This window comes from Schistocerca piceifrons, chromosome X (assembly GCF_021461385.2).
Source record: "Schistocerca piceifrons isolate TAMUIC-IGC-003096 chromosome X, iqSchPice1.1, whole genome shotgun sequence".
NCBI lineage: Eukaryota > Metazoa > Arthropoda > Insecta > Orthoptera > Acrididae > Schistocerca > Schistocerca piceifrons.
In genome coordinates this window covers 112,216,181-112,234,800 of record NC_060149.1, presented here as the reverse complement: position 1 = coordinate 112,234,800, position 18,620 = coordinate 112,216,181, and the positions used below count along the sequence as shown (strand labels likewise).

The 18,620-nt window shown below is 41.6% G+C and overlaps 1 protein-coding gene across 4 annotated transcripts in view; it reads left to right on the top strand.

The window, feature by feature from the left end:
* Nucleotides 1-4,680: 4,680 nt before the first annotated feature.
* LOC124721418 overlaps nucleotides 4,681-18,620 on the top strand; it is a 170,827-nt gene continuing 156,887 nt past the window's right edge. For all 4 annotated transcript variants that reach the window (XM_047246389.1, XM_047246391.1, XM_047246390.1 and 1 more), the window contains exon 1: nucleotides 4,681-4,787. The gene's annotated coding sequence lies outside the window, so the exon portion shown is untranslated. The remainder of the gene's footprint in view (nucleotides 4,788-18,620) is intronic.

The window sequence follows — 18,620 nt, the reverse complement described above, 5'->3', positions numbered from 1 at the left end:
GTTGAAAACAATAGACTGGCTGGGTGAGATTAAGATATGTGAACACAAAATAAGCAGTCTTGCATATGCGGATGACTTAGTTGTGATGGCAGATTCAGTTGAAAGTTTGCAAAGTAATATTTCAGAGCTAGATCAGAAATGTAAGGACTATTATCAACAAGGTTGAGGTTACGGACATGAAAGTAGCTAGGATGATTGCAGGTACTAGTAGATGGGAACAATGGCAGGAGGGTGTCCACAATGAGGAAATCAAAGAAAAACTGGGAATGAACTCTATAGATGTAGCAGTCAGGGCGAACAGGCTTAGATGGTGGGGTCATGTTACACGCATGGGAGAAGCAAGGTTACCCAAGAGACTCATGGGTTCAGCAGTAGAGGGTAGGAGGAATCGGGGCAGACCAAGGAGATGGATTCGGTTAAGAATGATTTTGAATTAATAGGTTTAACATCAGAAGAGGCACCAATGTTAGCACTGCATAGGGGATCATGGAGGAATTTTATAAGGGGGCTATGCTCCAAACTGAATGCTGAAAGGCATAATCAGTCTTAAATAATGATGATGATGATCCTGTACAAAAATCTCTCGGAAGAAATTTTTGTCGTTCCACAGTGATACCAGTTAGAGAGAAACACGGGACACACAGATTTAGAAAACATCGTTCTTGTGAAACACAACTAGGTCATTACTCACTCGATGTGTTCAATGCTATCGACATGGTTTTTGAAATTGATCCCGTATTTCTAGATTTCCAGAAGGTATTTGATAGCGAACCTTGCAAGCGGTTCGAAATAAAATACATGCTCATGGAATATCGTCTGTTACACGACTGGACTCGTGATTTTCTGTCAGAGGTCACAGCTCTTAGTAACTGCCGGAAAGCCAAAAAGTACAACAGAAGTGGTTTCTGCTGTTCCCCAAGGTAGTTATATAGGCCGTCTTCTGTTCCTTATCCATATAAATGGTGTAAGAGACAATCTGAGCAACCGTCTTAGGTTGTTTGAAGATGATGCTTTCGTTTATCTGCTAGTAAAATCCTCAGATGATCAAAATGAATTCTAAAAGGTTTAGATACCTGTGTGGTGCGAAAATTGGCAACTGACCCTACATAATGGAAAAGTGAGAGGTCATCCACATGAGTGCTAAAAGGATTCCGTTAAACTTCGGTTGCACTATAAATCCGTGAAATCTAAAAGCCGTAAATGAAACTAAATACCTAGGAATTACAATTACGAACAGCTTAAACTGGCAAAAACGCAAAGGAAAATTTTGTGGGGAAGGTGAACCAAAGACTGTTTTGTTGACAGAACACTTAGAAAATGCAACAGATCTACTAAAGAGACTGCCTACACTACGCTTGCCCGTCCTCTTCTGGAGTGCTGCTGCGTTCTGTGGGATCATTAACAGATAGAATTAACGAAGCACATCGTGAAAGTTCAAAGAAGGGCAGTACGTTTTGTATTATTGGGGAATAAAAGAGTGTCACGGTCATGATACAGGATTTGGGGTGGAAATCATTAAAACGAAGGCGTTTGTTGTTGCAGTGGATCTTTGCACGAAATTTATCTCACCAATTTTCTCTTCGGAACGCAAAAATATTTTGCCGACGCCGACCTAGACAGGGAGAAACTGTTGTTGTTGTTGTTGTTGTTCAAAAATGGTTCAAATGGCTCTGAGCACTATGGGACTTAACTTCTAAGGTCATCAGTCCCCTAGAACTTAGAACTACGTAAACCTAACTAACCTAAGGACATCACACACATCCATGCCCGAGGCAGGGTTCGAACCTGCGGCCGTAGCGGTCGCGCGGGTCCAGACGGTAGCGCCTAGAACCGCTCGGTCACCTCGGCCGGCTGTTGTTGTGGTCTTCAGTCCAGAGACTGGTTTGATGCAGCTCTCCATGCTACTCTATCCTGTGCAAACTGCATCTCCCAATACCTGCTGCAACCTACATCCTTCTGAATCTGCTTAGTGTATTCATCTCTTGCTCTCCCTCTATGATTTTTACCCTCCACACTGCCCTTCAATACTAAATTGGTGATCCTTTGATGCCTCAGAATATGTCCTACCAACCAATCCCTCCTTCTAGTCAAGTTGTGCCACAAATTTCTCTTCTCCCCAATTCAATACCACCTCATTAGTTACGTGATCTACCCACCGAATCTTCAGCATTCTTCTGTAGCACCACATTTCGAAAGCTTCTATTCTCTTCTTGTCTAAACTATTTATCGTCCACTTTTCACTTCCATACATGGCTATATTTCATACAAATACTTCCAGAAACGACTTCCTGACACTTAATCTATACTCGATGTTAACAAATTTCTCTTCTTCAGAAAGGCGTTCCTTGCCATTGCCAGTCTACATTTTATATCCTCTCTACATCGACCATCATCAGTTATTTTGCTCTCCAAATAGCAAAGCTCATTTACTACTTTAAGCGTCTCATTTCCTAATCTAATTCCCTCAGCATCACCCGATTTAATTCGACTACATTCCATTATCCTCGTTTTGGTTTTGTTGTTCATCTTACATCATCGTTTCAAGACACTTTGCATTGCGTTCAGCTGCTCTTCCAGGTCCTTTGCTGTCTCTGAGAGAATTACAATGTCATCGGCCAACCTCAAAGTTTTTATTTCTTCCCCATGAATTTTAATTCCTACTCCGAATTTTTCTTTTGTTTCCTTTACTGCTTGCTCAATATACAGATTGAATAACATCGGGGATAGGCTAAACCCCTGTCTCCCTCCCTTCCCAACCACTGCTTCCCTTTCATGCCCCCTCGACTCTGATATCTGGTTTCTGTACAAATTGTAAATAGCCATCGCTCCCTGTATTTTATCTTCATAAAGTAACAGAAATCAGGGCTCGCACGGAGAGATAGTTGTTATACAGGGTGTTACAAAAAGGTACGGCCAAACTTTCAGGAAACATTCCTCACACGCAAAGAAAGAAAATATGTTATGTGGTCTTGTGTCCGGAACGCTTACTTTCCATGTTAGAGCTCATTTTATTACTTCTCTTCAAACCACATTAATCATGGAATGGAAATACACAGCAACAGAACGTACCAGCGTGACTTCAAACACTTTGTTACAGGAAATGTTGAAAATGTCCTCCGTTAGCGAGGATACATGCATCCACCCTCCGTCGCATGGAATCCCTGATGCACTGATGCAGCCCTGGAGAATGGCGTATTGTATCACAGCCTTCCACAATACGAGCACGAAGAGTCTCTACATTTGGTACCGGGGTTGCGTAGACAAGAGCTTTCAAATGCCCCCATAAATGAAAGTCAAGAGGGTTGAGGTCAGGAGAGCGTGGAGGCCATGGAATTGATCCGCCTCTACCAATCCATCGGGCATCGAATCTGTTGTTGAGAAGCGTACGACCACTTCGACTGAAATGTGCAGGAGCTCCATCGTGCATGAACCACATGTTGTGTCGTACTTGTAAAGGCACATGTTCTAGCAGCACAGGTAGAGTATCCCGTATGAAATCATGATAACGTGCTCCATTGAGCGTAGGTGGAAGAACATGGGGCCCAATCAAGACATCACCAACAATGCCTGCCCAAACGTTCACAGAAAATGTGTGTTGATGACGTGATTGCACAATTGCGTGCGGATTTTCGTCAGCCCACACATGTTGATTGTGAAAATTTACAATTTGATCACGTTGGAATGAAGCCTCATCCGTAAAGAGAACATTTGCACTTAAATGAGGATTGACACATTGTTGGATGAACCATTCGCAGAAGTGTACCCGTGGAGGCCGATCAGCTGCTGATAGTGACTGCACACTCTGTACATGGTACGGAAACAACTGGTTCTCCCGTAGCACTCTCCATACAGTGACGTGGTCAACGTTACCTTGTACAGCAGCAACTTCTCTGACGCTGACATTAGGGTTATCGTCAACTGCACGAAGAATCGCCTCGTCCATTGCAGGTGTCCTCGTTGTTCTAGGTCTTCCCCACTCGCGAGTCATAGGCTGGAATGTTCCGTGCTCCCTAAGACGCCGATCAATTGCTTCGAACGTCTTCCTGTCGGGACACCTTCGTTCTGGAAATCTGTCTGGATACAAACGTACCGCGCCACGGCTATTGTCCCGTGCTAATCCATACATCAAATGCGCATCTGCCAACTCCACATTTGTAAACATTGCACTGACTGCAAAACCACGTTCGTGATGAACACCAACCTGTTGATGCTACGTACTGATGTGCTTGATGCTAGTACTGTAGAGCAATGAGTCGCATGTCAACATTACCTTCCTTCAATTGGGCCAACTGGCGGTGAATCGAGGAAGTACAGTACATACTGACGAAACTAAAACGAGCTCTAACATGGAAATTAAGCGTTTCCGGACACATGTCCACATAACATCTTTTCTTTATTTGTGTGTGAGGAATGTTTCCTGAAAGTTTGGCCGAACCTTTTTGTAACACCCTGTATATTTTCCGGATGCTGTTAGTGGGTGGAACAATAGAGAATTTGTGTGAAAATGGGTCGATGAACCCTCCGCTTAGCACTTCAGTGTGACTTCCAGAGTAGCCATGTAGATGCCAATGTATATTAGAGTTGTCTCTGCGGATGTGCAGAGTGGTAGAGAGCATTTCGGGGTGGAGGGAGTTGGTCAATGCATATTGTATGGCTCAGCTAAAAGTGGCGGCGCGGCGGGGATGCAGGTCGCAGGAGTGTGATTCAGTGGGCTGCTCCAGATTTAGACTCAGTACAAAGACAGCCTGCGACGCGGACGCTGCGCCGCGGCCGGCTCCATCCATCAGGTACAGCAGCAGCCTCGCCGCGCACGCCGCACTTTTTCCCGCACCGGAGGGAGGAGGAAGCGATTTACTGCTCCATTGGTCTCCCTCCATTGTCGCTCCGCAGGTGTCCGGACACTAAACAGGTGACTCCAGTGATTTCCGCGGAAAAGGTGCGAACTGTGGCGCAGGCAACATCAGTTCAGTATCGACGTGAAACAGTGAGAGAAACGAATCGTTTTTTCAGGATGCAGTTGAAACATTTTGATCTAGTCCCGATACCGGTGATTGATGTTTTTCTTCAGTGCATAGACTAGGTGGAGAGATGCATCAAACGAGTCTATGCTTTGCAGACGTCTTTGCATAACAAGCACAACCTACATCTCTTTTGAACCTGCTTACAATATTCGAGCCGTGGTCTCTCTCCACCCACACAATTTCTTCCATTACCAAAAAGATCATTCTAAGATGACTCTGTCGATCAGTCGAACCTTCCTTTTAACAGGGTTCTGGCATAAATTTATTTTTTACACCAATTCGATTCAGTACACGTTGATTAATAATCCGATCTACCTACGTAATCCTCGGCACTCTACTGTCGCACCCCATTTCAGAAGATGATTCTTGTCTGAGCTTTTTATCGTCCACACATAGCTTTCGTTGAAAGCTGCACTCCAGACAAATACCTTCATAAAAGGCATAACATTTCAATTTATACTCTATTTTAAAAGATTTGTCTTTTTTCGGAAATACATTTCTTGCATTTGCCGATTCAGCATTTTATATACTTTCTACTTCGGCAGTCGCCATTTATTTAAATAATCTCTTTTTAACACACTTTCCATTCCATTCAACTAATCTTCAAAGTCTCTTTACCTATGAAAGCAAAATTTTGTCAGACTTCGTTTCTTCTTCCTAAAAATGAATTTTGTTCCCATATTTCTCTTTGGTTTCGGTTACTGCTTACTCGATATTCGGTCTGAAGAGCATCGTGGATAGGCTAAAACCCTGTCTCTCTCCCTTATCAGCTATTGCTTCCCTTGCATGTACTGCACGACAATACGTTACTGAGTTTCTTGCAGTAAGTTAATGCTAAGAACGTGAGCTAATAACAGGATGATCATGGCGGTATACTTTCTAGATGTGACAAAAGATAACGATGATTTGGATAGAGCAAGGGCACAAACAACTGTTACATTAAAATTTCATTTTATGCATCCCTGAGAAATATTGCAATTTTTTGCCGCATTCCCAACTACTTTAAATATGATTGTTTTGTTGAAAGCTCCCAGAAATCGCAGTAAAAACCTATTGTGAGGAGGCAACTATTGTTAGCAACCTTTTCTGTTTTTTGTTTGTTTTTTGTTTTGTTTCGTGCGATGTAAGGAAAAACTCACTATATCCGAATGCGGTTCGTATATAGAAACTACTTCGTCTCTAGAGAAACTGATGATAAATGGACAATTGTGTTAATGTATGAAACATGTTAGGTGCAGTAACAGTAGTTGTAGCAGCAATGATCTGCGGTATCTACGTACACTTACACAACCTCCAAGCGCAATGACTATGTGAAAAATATCGGCAGAATTTCTTATTTGACATAAAACACACAAAGCTACTTCCGTATCAGTCTAAATTTTACTGCAGTTGACTTGTAAACTTGAGCTCGGGCATTACTAAATGAAAAAACGAAGTAATTACACATCAGACGTTCAGTGTTAGAATCCGATTCGTTCTCTTTGTGCTCTGGCAGCTCTGTAACCAATATGTAGCAACTGAAAAGCTGTAAAATTGAATTTTGGGTACAGCTATGCGAAATCAAATGTTTTATGTGATTTATGAAACTTTCTTACATGCACTGTGTGTGTTCAGAGTAGCAGCTGCTGCTTCTGTCTGCACACATAAAAAACTACTAAATAAGACAAAAATTATTATTGAACTATCTTTTATTGCAGTCTAACCTGGCAGTCTTTCTCTTTTCATTTTCATTCCTAGTATCTGTTTCGTTAAGGTACTCGGCACTTCAGATCAGAGTAGTTCGGAGATCAAGGACGGGCGTTCGTGATCCACTAGTGGTCGTATCAACAGCACCTGAAAATGACTTGCTTCCCTGCAGCTATGATCTGAATTGTCCAGTACTTGAATAAAACCGGGAACCAGTGTGAGGAAAAGAATGCGAGAACACAATGCTAAACATCAGTTTAGTTGTAAGAAATTTCTTCACTTTGTGGCGTTTCTACCTTTCGTAAAATTAATAACCGAGTATTCTATGATCCATTCTAGTAAAATTAACGAATTTCATATTCTCTTTTCATATTATCCTCTTTCCATATTATCCTCTTTCCATATTATCCTCTTTTCATATTATCCTCTTTTCATATTATCCTCTTTTCATATTATCCTCTTTTCATATTATCCTCTTTTCATATTATCCTCTTTTCATATTATCCTCTTTTCATATTATCCTCTTTTCATATTATCCTCTTTTCATATTATCCTCTTTTCATATTATCCTCTTTTCATATTAATCTCTTTTCATATTAATCTCTTTCCATATTAATCTCTTTCCATATTAATCTCTTTTCATATTAATCTCTTTTCATATTATTCTCTTTTCATATTACACTGGCATAACAAAATTCTTATGCGCTTCTACACTCACTGAAGTCGTCCAATTACCAACGTACATGGGACGAGTATGTTTAGAATAATGCTTTGTAACGGTTTAAACATCTTTTTTAAGGCATAAGAATGGTTGGCGAAAATTTTATTGGTTTGCTTAAATATTTTATGTCAATAATATATTTACTACCACGTGGAATTCGTGTTTAATTCAGCGTGTTCTTCCCATTGTTATTTCTTTAGGAATATAGTTCATGAATATAGCTGGTCTGTTGGATGCGTACCAGAGTTTTTCTTTGACTTACTTCAATCCTTCTGTGTTTGCTAATTAAGTGGTTAGTAGTACGTGAATTCTTCGGCTCTGTACAACCAGATTACTTACACCGACATTACCAAGAGTTTGTGTAGAATTTTGTAAGGGCAGAGGAAAATGTCACTGTAGATTCGTGTCGGATTCGCTGTAGAAGAAATTGTATGCAAACTAGAATATAGCAGTCAGTATATTTTGTAGTATAGGCCTACCTATTCAGAATCACGCATATTGAATTTTGAGCACATTTGAGAGCTGGAAGGCAAATATTAACACATTTCTTACATATTTCGTTTTAAATTGAAGAGAATATATCGTTGCTGTTGTGATGCATTAGTACCTAACATGTCATCTTGTTTAGAGGTGAAAAAGATCTGCACTTCAGCGTTATGGCACCATCATACCGAAAATACGGGACACTAAACAGCTATTAAGAGTCTGTAGCTACTGCAATGAAACTAAAAGTGTTACGTCGCGAAAATCAATGCTTTGCTCTAGATTTACGCTCGTACAGTGTTGAAAATATTAGTGCCCTCACAGACATCGTTCGGTAAGTATGGAATCTTCCATTACTGATATTTTCCAGCACTCTTGGCGTCTTCTCATTACTACGAGCATCTCTAGCAATGCTGCTGCTGCTGCTGCTACTACTACTACTACTACTACTACTACATGGTATACTTTATTAATAAATATCCGTAGCAACCCACTAAACTTATGCAAGCCTGTTGAAGGATGAGATATTAGAGATTGATTACAACTCGAAAATATAGGTTGAGTGAAAGTAAAACGCCTCAAAGAAAAAGGATATAATAGTGTAAACTAAAATAATGCCAGTGGGAAAAATTGGCAGTTACACAATTACAAAATGAGAAGAAAGAGATTAAAGTTCCTAAATTAACAGTAGTACTGACAAACTTTTCCTTAGAAACCATGAAACTGTTGTCTCATCATCGTCATAGCTCGTGTTATCCGTCACTGTAACCCCCATATTCGTGTAGTACGTAAAGAAATATGAATGTTTTAGTTGGACCACTTTTTTCGCTTTGTGATAGATGGTGCTGTAATAGTCACAAACGTATAAGTACGTGGTATCACGTAACATTCCGACAGTGCGGACGGTATTTGCTTCGTGATACATTACCCGTGTTAAAATGGTCCGTTTACCAACTGCGGAAAAGGTCGATATCGTGTTGATGTATGGCTACTGTGATCAAAATGCCCTACGGGCGTGTGCTATGTATGCTGCTCAGTATCCTGGACGACATCATCCTATTGTCCGGACCGTTCGCGGATAGTTATGTTATTTAAGGAAACAGGAAGTGTTCAGCCACACGTGAAACGTCAATTACGATCTGCAACAAACGATGATGTCCAAGTAGGTGTTTTAGCTGCTGTCGCGGCTAATCCGCACATCAGTGGCAGACAAATTGCGCGAGAATCGGGAATCTCAAAAACGTCGGTGCTGAGAATGCTACTTAAACGTCGATTGCACCCGTACCATATTTCTGTGCACCAGGAATTGCATGGCGACGACTTTGAACGTCGTGTACAGTTCTGCCACTGAGCACAAGAGAAATTACGGGACGATGACAGATTTTTTGCACGCGTTCTATTTAGCGACGAAGCGTCATTCACCAACAGCGGTAACGTAAACCGGCATAATATGCACTATTGGGCAACGAAAATCCACGATGGCTGTGACAAGTGGAACATCAGCGACCTTGGCGCGTTAACGTATGGGGCGGCATTATGGGAGAAAAGATAATTGGCCCACATTTCATCGATGGCAGTCTAAATGGTGCAATGTATGCTGATTTCCTACGTGATGGTCTACCGATGTCACTACAAGATGTTTCACTGCATGACAGAATGGCGATTTACTTCCAATATGATGGAGGTCCGGCAAATACCTTGCGTGCGGTTGAAGCGGTATTGAATAGCATATTTCATGACAGGTGGATTGGTCGTCGAAGCACGGCTCGCACGTTCACCGGATCTGACGTCCCCGGATTTCTTTCTGTGGGGAAAGTTGAAGGTTATTTGCTATCGTGATCCACCGACAACGCCTGACAACATTCATCAGCGCATTGTCAATGCATGTGCGAACATTACGGAAGGCGAACTACTCGCTGTTGAGAGGAATGTCGTTACACGTATTGCCAAATGCATTGAGGTTGACGGACATCATTTTGAGCATTTATTGCAGTAATGTGGTATTTACAGGTAATCACGCTGTAACAGCATGCGTTCTCAGAAATGGTAAGTTTACAAAGGTACATGTATCATATTGGAACAACCGAAATAAAATGTTCAAATATACCTACGTTCTGTATTTTAATTTAAAAAAATCTACCTGTTACCAACTGTTCGTCTAAAATTGTGAGCCATATGTTTGTGACTATTACAGCGCCATCTATCACAAAGCGAAAAAAGTGGTGCAACTAAAACACTCGCATTTCTTTACGTACTACCGGTACACGAATATGGAATAAAAATGGGGATTCCTATTTAAAGAAACGAAGGTGATATCCGTTTGACCTATGGCAACGCCATCTAGTGGGTCAACCATAGCGCCATCTGGTTCCCCCTTTCAAGCTAGACAAGTTTCGTTCTTTGTAGTTTTTTCGTTTGACGCTTATTTCTGGAGATTTTTGGCCCGGTCACTATCAACGGACCACCCTGTATATACTTCTGTAGCCGAACGCCATTCCTGAGGCCACATCACCTTAATGTACGAGGAGGAGAGTCGTGCACGTTGTTAGAGCATCGGGTTTGTTTGTATGTTTGTTTGTGTGTGGGGGGGGGGGGAGGGGGAGGGCGGAGGGGGAGTTCTGTGGTGGCGGGACGGGGGTGCTGCCTATCCTGATTTAGGTGTCCAGTATATTTCCTCAGTCAGTCCATGTAAATATGGGATGATTCCTGCCCACCCGTTTTCAGCCAGTTTGTACACAAACGAATGAACTTGACTTGCATGGGACGCTAAACACCAAAAGCGGACCGGTCTGATGGAACGGTCAGCCGTCTAGGTTTTTCTCAGTCAGCCTACGCGCCATGAGAGCGATTGCTTAGTATCATCTTGTTAGTTCTTCAAAGCGCTACGGTTTGTCAGCGTGGCGAATCAGACAAGTTGCTGCGACCGTCTGCCACACCTTCCTTTACTTTCCGTAACAGGATATTCATACATACGAATACTGACAGGATTGCTTTACCACGGAGAGGGCGTCACTGAAGTGCTAAAAGGCCTAAACAGGCAGACGCTTGAATATACGACGCCAACTATCCCGTGCAAGTCAGTTTACAAGATTCGTAAACCAACTTTGTGTGAACATGCTACAAACTCTTACTTACCGCCTCCGTAGGGACCGCGAAGCAAAGATTAGGCTGATTACAGCGTCCACAGTGGCAATTACGCAACGCTTCTCCCCGCGCTCCATACATGAAAGGAACACCAACAAACACTAACACGTGGTAGAGTGGGGAATTCGAGGGCGTGCTGAAAAGTAATGCCTCCGAATTTAATGTGAAAACTAAGACCGCTTATCAAAAAAAATCAAACGTTATTAACATTCTGCAACTTTATTCTTTATGTCTTCATATTTATTTCAAAGCAGTCACCCTGTCGACGAACACATTTCTCGTATCGAGGGACCATTTCGTTGATATCACCACAGTAGAAAGTTAGACTTCCATTACGGAGCCACAACTGCACCTCTGGCTCGCAAAGCTTTATCACTATCAGGGTAAAGTCCTCGTAAGGTGTTCTTTAAGTTCGGGAAACAGATGAAAATCGGATGGGGCCACGTCGGGACTGTATTGAGGACGATCGATGGCAGTGAACCCAAGGGGTCAGGTTGTTGCAGATGTCACAGTGCTCGTGTGTGTTCTAACGTTCTCGGGCTGAGAGTGAGGGTGCTACATGTGTGGACAAACTCTTCGAATTCGTGCTTTCAGTTTTCTCAGGGTCTCTGAGTACTTTACAGAGTTTGTGGTGGTGCCTATAGGCTTGAATTCCAAATGCACCACACCTTGAACATCCCAGAACACTGGAGTATGATTTCGCCGGCTGATGGCATGGTCTTGAACTTTTTTTGTGACCTTTTGTGGCGGAGCTCCAGTGATGCTCTCTTGTATTTGGGATCAAAATGGTGAACCTAGCTTTCATTGCTTTTCGAAGTGTTGTTAAGGAACCCATCACCCTCATGTTCAAAAGACAAAAGAAATTGACAGATGTCCAATCTCGTGTATTTCAATTCAGGAGTGAGAGCATTAGAGGCACCCACGGTGCACACAATTTTCTGTAACGCAGTTCTGCAATATTTGCGTGCACACCCCCTCGTGATATGTCACAATTTCCTTAGATCTGTGCCTTACGTTATCCGACGATTTACTCTGAGTTCATCAAACCGATTTCGATGAGTCTCGTTGGTTTCCGTAGGCGGTTGTCCACTCAGTGCTCTGTCACACACGTTGAGGTTAGCACCATCATTTCCTTCATTAAAAGCGCTAACAACGCAACGTCGCACATTACTGATGTCGATACAATCATCACTGCTCCCAGCGTTCACTCGTATATGGATTTCAATTGGAGGCACGGCACACTGTTTCTCACGCACTGATACAGTTCCATTACACATCGCCGGAGCCCTCTAGCGGCAGACGGTTGCAACTTGTCAGCAAAGCGGTAAGGTCGACCGAGCAGCGTGCATGACATGTAAATTCCTCAACCGTTATTGAGAACAGTATAAAAAAATTCGGATGCTTTAGTTTCAAGCCGATGGTTTGCAGAGTGTAGAAGTAGATGCAGATGCAGCTGTAGGGATCTACCAGCATGGTATTTGACAAACAGGATGTGAGGAAAGAATCGGATATAAAGAAGCCTGTTTAGCCAGAGAAAGCGTTTAACACTGGTCAGGGCCACCTTCATGCGCAGCTCCAACCATTACGCTATGCGGGCAGCAATACATTCAGGTGTTTCACATTACATACAAAGACCTGTCCAGTACAAGCATAAATATTTGACCTAGAAGCAAAGGCTTTCGTGGTACGAAAGTGACTTTATATTATTTGTAAAGGTTCTCGGTCTCAAGAATGCAGAAGCAGCTACAGATTAGCTGCGACAATAAAACGTATAATACAATTACGATAAAAACAGTACAGCAAGATACTGTATTATACCATATTGCAGTGCTTGTGGTGTTCCGATTACGATGCAAAGGTTTTTGGACATGCAATTGCGAATTCATTTCATGTGGTTTATGCTACTGTATTGTCCAGTGAAGATGGCTCTTAATGAAGAAGAGCCTACACTCCAGTTTGAGAGCTATCTTTGAGTTTATATGGTCACATGTACTCATAAGTAAAACAACACAATTTGGTAAAATAAATTAGAACACAAATTAAAATTCGTGTAAATTGCAGCCTCATTCATGGTACCAACACTTTCAATTTCATGTTGGAAAATGAGGCTGCCGGTTATGATTCAAGAATTTGGATGAAATTTTGCACAGGTTCTCGTAACTGAATGAGAAGTATTTCTTCATTTAGGTAGATTTTGAGAAAACAAAGTTTGGTGTGTCGCTATAGTCCTATATACTGTCATTGGTTGGGCTACGTTTTCTGGCAGGCGAATGATGCTAAATTCATACTACGAATTAGCGGACTCATGCTTAAGATTTCGTACCATTTCTGACACAGCGTTGTTATCTGCAGAAAGTGTGTGGCACAAAACAATCAGTATTTCAATATTATACGAATTTTTTATCTTTTTTATCATGTTGGAAAACGCAGAATATTTTTTAAAGAATCGCAGATATTTGACCGGCAGTTTCGCTATTGCAGGCTATAGTAAACTTCATTTGCAATTCGTAATTAATAAAAACTGCACTGCGCAATAATATAACAAAGTTTCGTATTTTTCATTGTCCGCTTCGCAACTGCTCCGACGGAACTTAGTGCAGCAGATAAATTATGCTGCTTACATTGAGAAATATTCCATAGGAGTGAGTACGGAAAACAGTCCTCTGTGGAATTATTAAAAAACCACCTTTCAGTGATCAGCTGTTATCAAATCAAACATAAGATAGCTGGGTGTACAATGCGTTCGAAAAGTTAATTAGGACCTAGCATATTGACACCAACCAAATCTGCCCTATCATGTAGTTTTCTCGTTCAATAAATTATCACTCTGTGCGTCACACTGTCCCCATTCAACCACTGCACCGGCTCACCAATTGGATATAGTCATTATAATTATAGTTTCACAGAAAGATTTTATATCGAGTTCCTCCGAAATTACTTAATGTCGAGCTAAAAGCCGAAATACGTATTTTTTTTATTTACCTATGTTAAAATTATCGGCTACAAATTTTGTTCCAATCAGTGGTCCACAGATGTCGACCTTGTTAGTTGGAAATTTTCGACCAGTACTAAGATGATGGCCAGGAGATTCTAGAATGTCGACCGAGCTCCATTGGGGAGGCTGCACGGTTACCCTTTCCTGAGGTCCCGACACACCCCTTCAGAGCCACAAAAACAGGGATTACGTTCCTTTCTGCTCTGTGTCGCCGGGACCTTTTGCTTCTCTCTTATTCAGAGTTCTTGAAGTGTGCAGGCAATAATATTCTTCTAGATATATGGTGACAGTTACGCCTGCTCGTGGCACGTTACTCTTATCCGGCCTTAACTGATTTCACCGTAGCGCATTTTCAGAGGAATTTTGTGGCCTTGCTTGAAGGAACACGTTAGTAACCACCCAGAATTATCTGATGAAACTAAATGTATGCAATCCGCTAGTATTCGAACCATTGTTCTCCGCATTTCGTTATCCTATACAGCCTCATTTTAGACTCGAAAGCACATGTTTGCAGCCAGAGATAACAGAGAATCTTGCAGTAATCAAACTCTTGTGTCCATAATCACTGCCATCTGTCTGTAGTTAGCTGCCAACTGAGGTGTCTAAGCAAGCATCACAAACGACCTCATAGTTCTAACTTGTCACTAGTTGTTCTCCGGACGTTACACATGCTCACAGTATTTTGTGCGCTCGACTAAACACAGACATGTCATTTCGTCTCAGTTCATGGTTGCAAGGTCTGTCCAATCCAAAATCAGCAGTTAGCAAGGTTTGATTATAATCAAGATGTAACTGTTTCAAATGATGTCTGCTGTAATGAAATGCTCGCATACTTACATAAGTCACTGCAAAAAGCACAGTAACAATAAGTGGAGAAATTTCTTACTACGTGATCGAGAAGGATGATCATTCAGTTTCTCTCCTTATACACGCGTTTAGCTGACTTTTATCACCTTACGTATTTTTCTGCCCGGGGGTTGGGTGTTTGTGTTGTCCTCATCATTTCACCATCATCATCATTTGTGACAGTGAATAGATCAGACTGTGTACAAAATTGGAGTGTGATAAAATTGGGATTTTGTACGGGCGCTGATGACCGCGCAGTTGAGCCCCCCGCAAACCAACCACCACCACCACCACATGTATAATTTAAATCGCTCTCTCCAGTCTAGTTCAATGGATAATAAAAAGTTTTTTTATTTATTCGTTATTCACTGTTTTTGAACATTTACGAGTGCCACGCATAAAATAATCCGTATGAGATCGACAGTTACATCCTTGATTCATGTTATTTTATCAACGATTGATTTTATTGAATTCCATGGCCATCGTATAGTTCATTGTTGTTGAGGGAAACAACCAACCAACCAACCAACCAAACTCTTTCAAAAAAGCTTTTCTTTCGTTACCATTGTACACCCTCTTAAAACGGCTACAGTTTTTATCCTACGATGTTTCATCACCAGTATCTTGTCTGTTAATGTGTTCCTGTGATGGACAAGAGTGACAGACATCTCCTTTGGTCAAACGAATTTCTGCGATACAGCACGAAACGTTGAAAGGGAAAAACCACGTATTTGAAAGCAACTTTTGTTGCTTGTTGCTCTTCCGAAACACTGTTCATCTGCGTATTCTACAAATTTCTCAAGCAGTATCTTGTTCGGAAAATCTTTTTCACTTAATGTCATTATACATTTTTATGAGTAACGTTGTGTTTTTACCTCTTATCGTTCGTTGTCTAGTCACGAACTGAAGTGTACCAAATCACACGCAAATAGGTTCATAATCTTGACGACTCGTACGATTAAAACCGTTTAGTAACCGTGGCATGTTTCACTAAAACGTGTGTATCCAGTGTGCACTACCTCGCGCGGTGCCGTAACATTTAGATTGTTTGTGTGCTTCAGATTTTGTCTTGTGGTATTTCTAAGAGGGGTTTCTTGTTTATGACAACTTACGGACATAAGTGCCATTGCGTATGCCGTTTCAGACCTTGAACTGAGCAACCCTGATTACCGTCAAGCGATTGGAAGCTCTTTCAACTTAGTTTCGGGCAAACTACGTATCAGAGATACTCGAAATACAAATACCGTCAACTCTCTCAAGGGTTCTTCCTGCCCAGTAGACTGGCTTGCAAACTGCTCATCTACTTGATTCTTAGCGGCGTGTCGGTGGTAGGATTCCATACTCTGTACAGGGAAGCAGAGAGCCCAGGATATAAATTGCTATTTCCCTTATCAACAAATACGATGTGCTTTTTGAAACTGACAGTAAGATTGAGTTAGTGGGACCTCTTACTACTACTACTACTACTACTACTACTACTACTACTGAAAGCTTTCAACATCGCATGCTAAATTAAAGCAAGTGTTAAGTGTCACGGGTCTACTAATCGGCGGTATTTCAACCGGATGGCGATTAATTGTGTCCATTATATAGTGGCACACGGCCGTTCGTCCCATGCTGTCAGAAATACGAGGCACAAGTCGAAGCCAATTGTTGATTCGGCCATAGTTTGCAGCCGGTATCCTGCTCCATACTTAACGTGTTTCTCGTAGTTTCTTGCAGTCTCCTTTAGAAGACAGCAACCACGGAAAATCTAAAAGAATGTAGCTGGACAGGGATTTTAACCGTGTTCCTCGCGTAGATCAGTCCATTTCGTTAATCATCAAATAGACGTATGAGCTTGTAGACCGTTACTTTCCTGCTCGTCAAATATGTATAAAATGCGCACCTTTTTATATGCACGAAAAGGAAATTTGAGGAGCGAATACGAATTATACACACCATCGCCTATACCGATGAGAGGAATTACACTGTCTCTTTAAATTGGGACAAAAGTCTGATTACGTGTGTAAAATGTCTGACAGCAGATAGCGCTTAGTGAAACAAGTGTTACTGCCCAGGATAGCAATGAATCTCATCTATACTCGGCAAGCCACTGGAGAGTGCATGACAGCAGGTACCTTTCACCAATATTAGCGATTCCTTGACCTATCCCATTCATTTACTGAGAGAGAGAGAGAGATAGATACTTGACTGTGTTTCTTCTGTACGAGGATGCCTACGTAGGACGGAGGAAGCATAATGGCTGCACACGTTTTCGCGAGAAATATGTATTTTTGCGGAGAATTCATATGCGAGTTCCCAGAGTATTTTTGCTACACGTTTGTTGGAGCTATACCGTCCTCTGAAGAACGAGCTTCCCATTAAATGAGCGTTATGAGACATAGCTATTAAAAGATTTGTGGCACCCGGTCGTAGTTATTAAAAGAAAAGGCTCCTGCGTAACATCCATGTACTAATGTACCGTTTTTTGCCTAGTCAGAGATGAAAACTGATTTTATGCAACTTGTTAGCTAGCTGTGTTCTTACGCTTGTGAACACGCGGTGCTGTAGACACGTCGAGTAGGTTGTAGACATTTTCAAGAGAATGATGTCAGTGTGAAATCCTTGTCCGCCGCATTCGGCAATAGCACTTTCTCCTGAAACTGGGCCCGAGGCTCTCATTCTGGAAAGTTGAGATTCTGGTTTCCGCTATGTAAATCCTTCTTGCTCTTCCTCAGTCATCCATGAATTACTCAAATAAGATTCTCAAACACAGCACACTTTGTTATGTTACGTCTTCATATCAGACCATAAACGTGGACTTCAATTAGTTTGATGTGTCTGAAAGCTACTGCATGACTATTTCCCGGTCTCGTGATTATAACAGAATTTCATTGCGCCGTGCTGATCACTAGCATGTAGAAACACTGTTCAGGAGCTCACTCTTCTGCGATTCTTATATTCAGGAAGCAAAAAATTATGATCAGTACCACCGCGAAACTGAAAGTCGTCTGTTGACGTTGCCGGCACTTGGTTGGTTGGTTGTTTGTTTCATTGATTAATCGCACGGTACGGTAGCCGTTATGATGTGGAACGTGTAAAGTGCACAAGAAATGCACATATGAAACAAGATTATATATTATAATACAGAGTTAAAGATTAATACTCCTATTGTTTACCCCATTCTCTTAAATGGCACAAAATGCATATACTAGATTTATAGATTTATTTATTCCTATTCAAGAATTCATCTATGGTATAGAAGGAGTTGTCAAGAAGATACGATTTCAATTTATTTTTGAAGCTATTACTGCTGTCAGACATTTTATTTCGTCTGGTAATTTGCCGAAAAATTTTATAGCAGCATATTGTACCCCTTTCTGTGCCAAAGATAGGTTGAGTAAAGGATAGTGTCTTTCTTTTTTCTGGTATTATAATCATCAATGTCACTGTTGTTTTTAAACTGGTCCATGTTGTTGGGAACAAATTTCATTACTGAGTAGGCCGAGCGATTCTAGGCGCTTCAGTCCGGAACCGCGCGACTGCTACGGTCGCAGGTTCGAATCCTGCCTCGGGCATCGATGTGTGTGATGTCCTTAGGTTGGTTAGGTTTAAGTAGTTCTAAGTTCTAGGGGACTGATGACCTCAGATGTTAAGTCCCATAGCGCTCAGAGCAATTTGAGCCATTAGTGAGTAAATGTACTGCGAGGCTGTTGTCTTTTAAAAAGATGCCTACAAGATG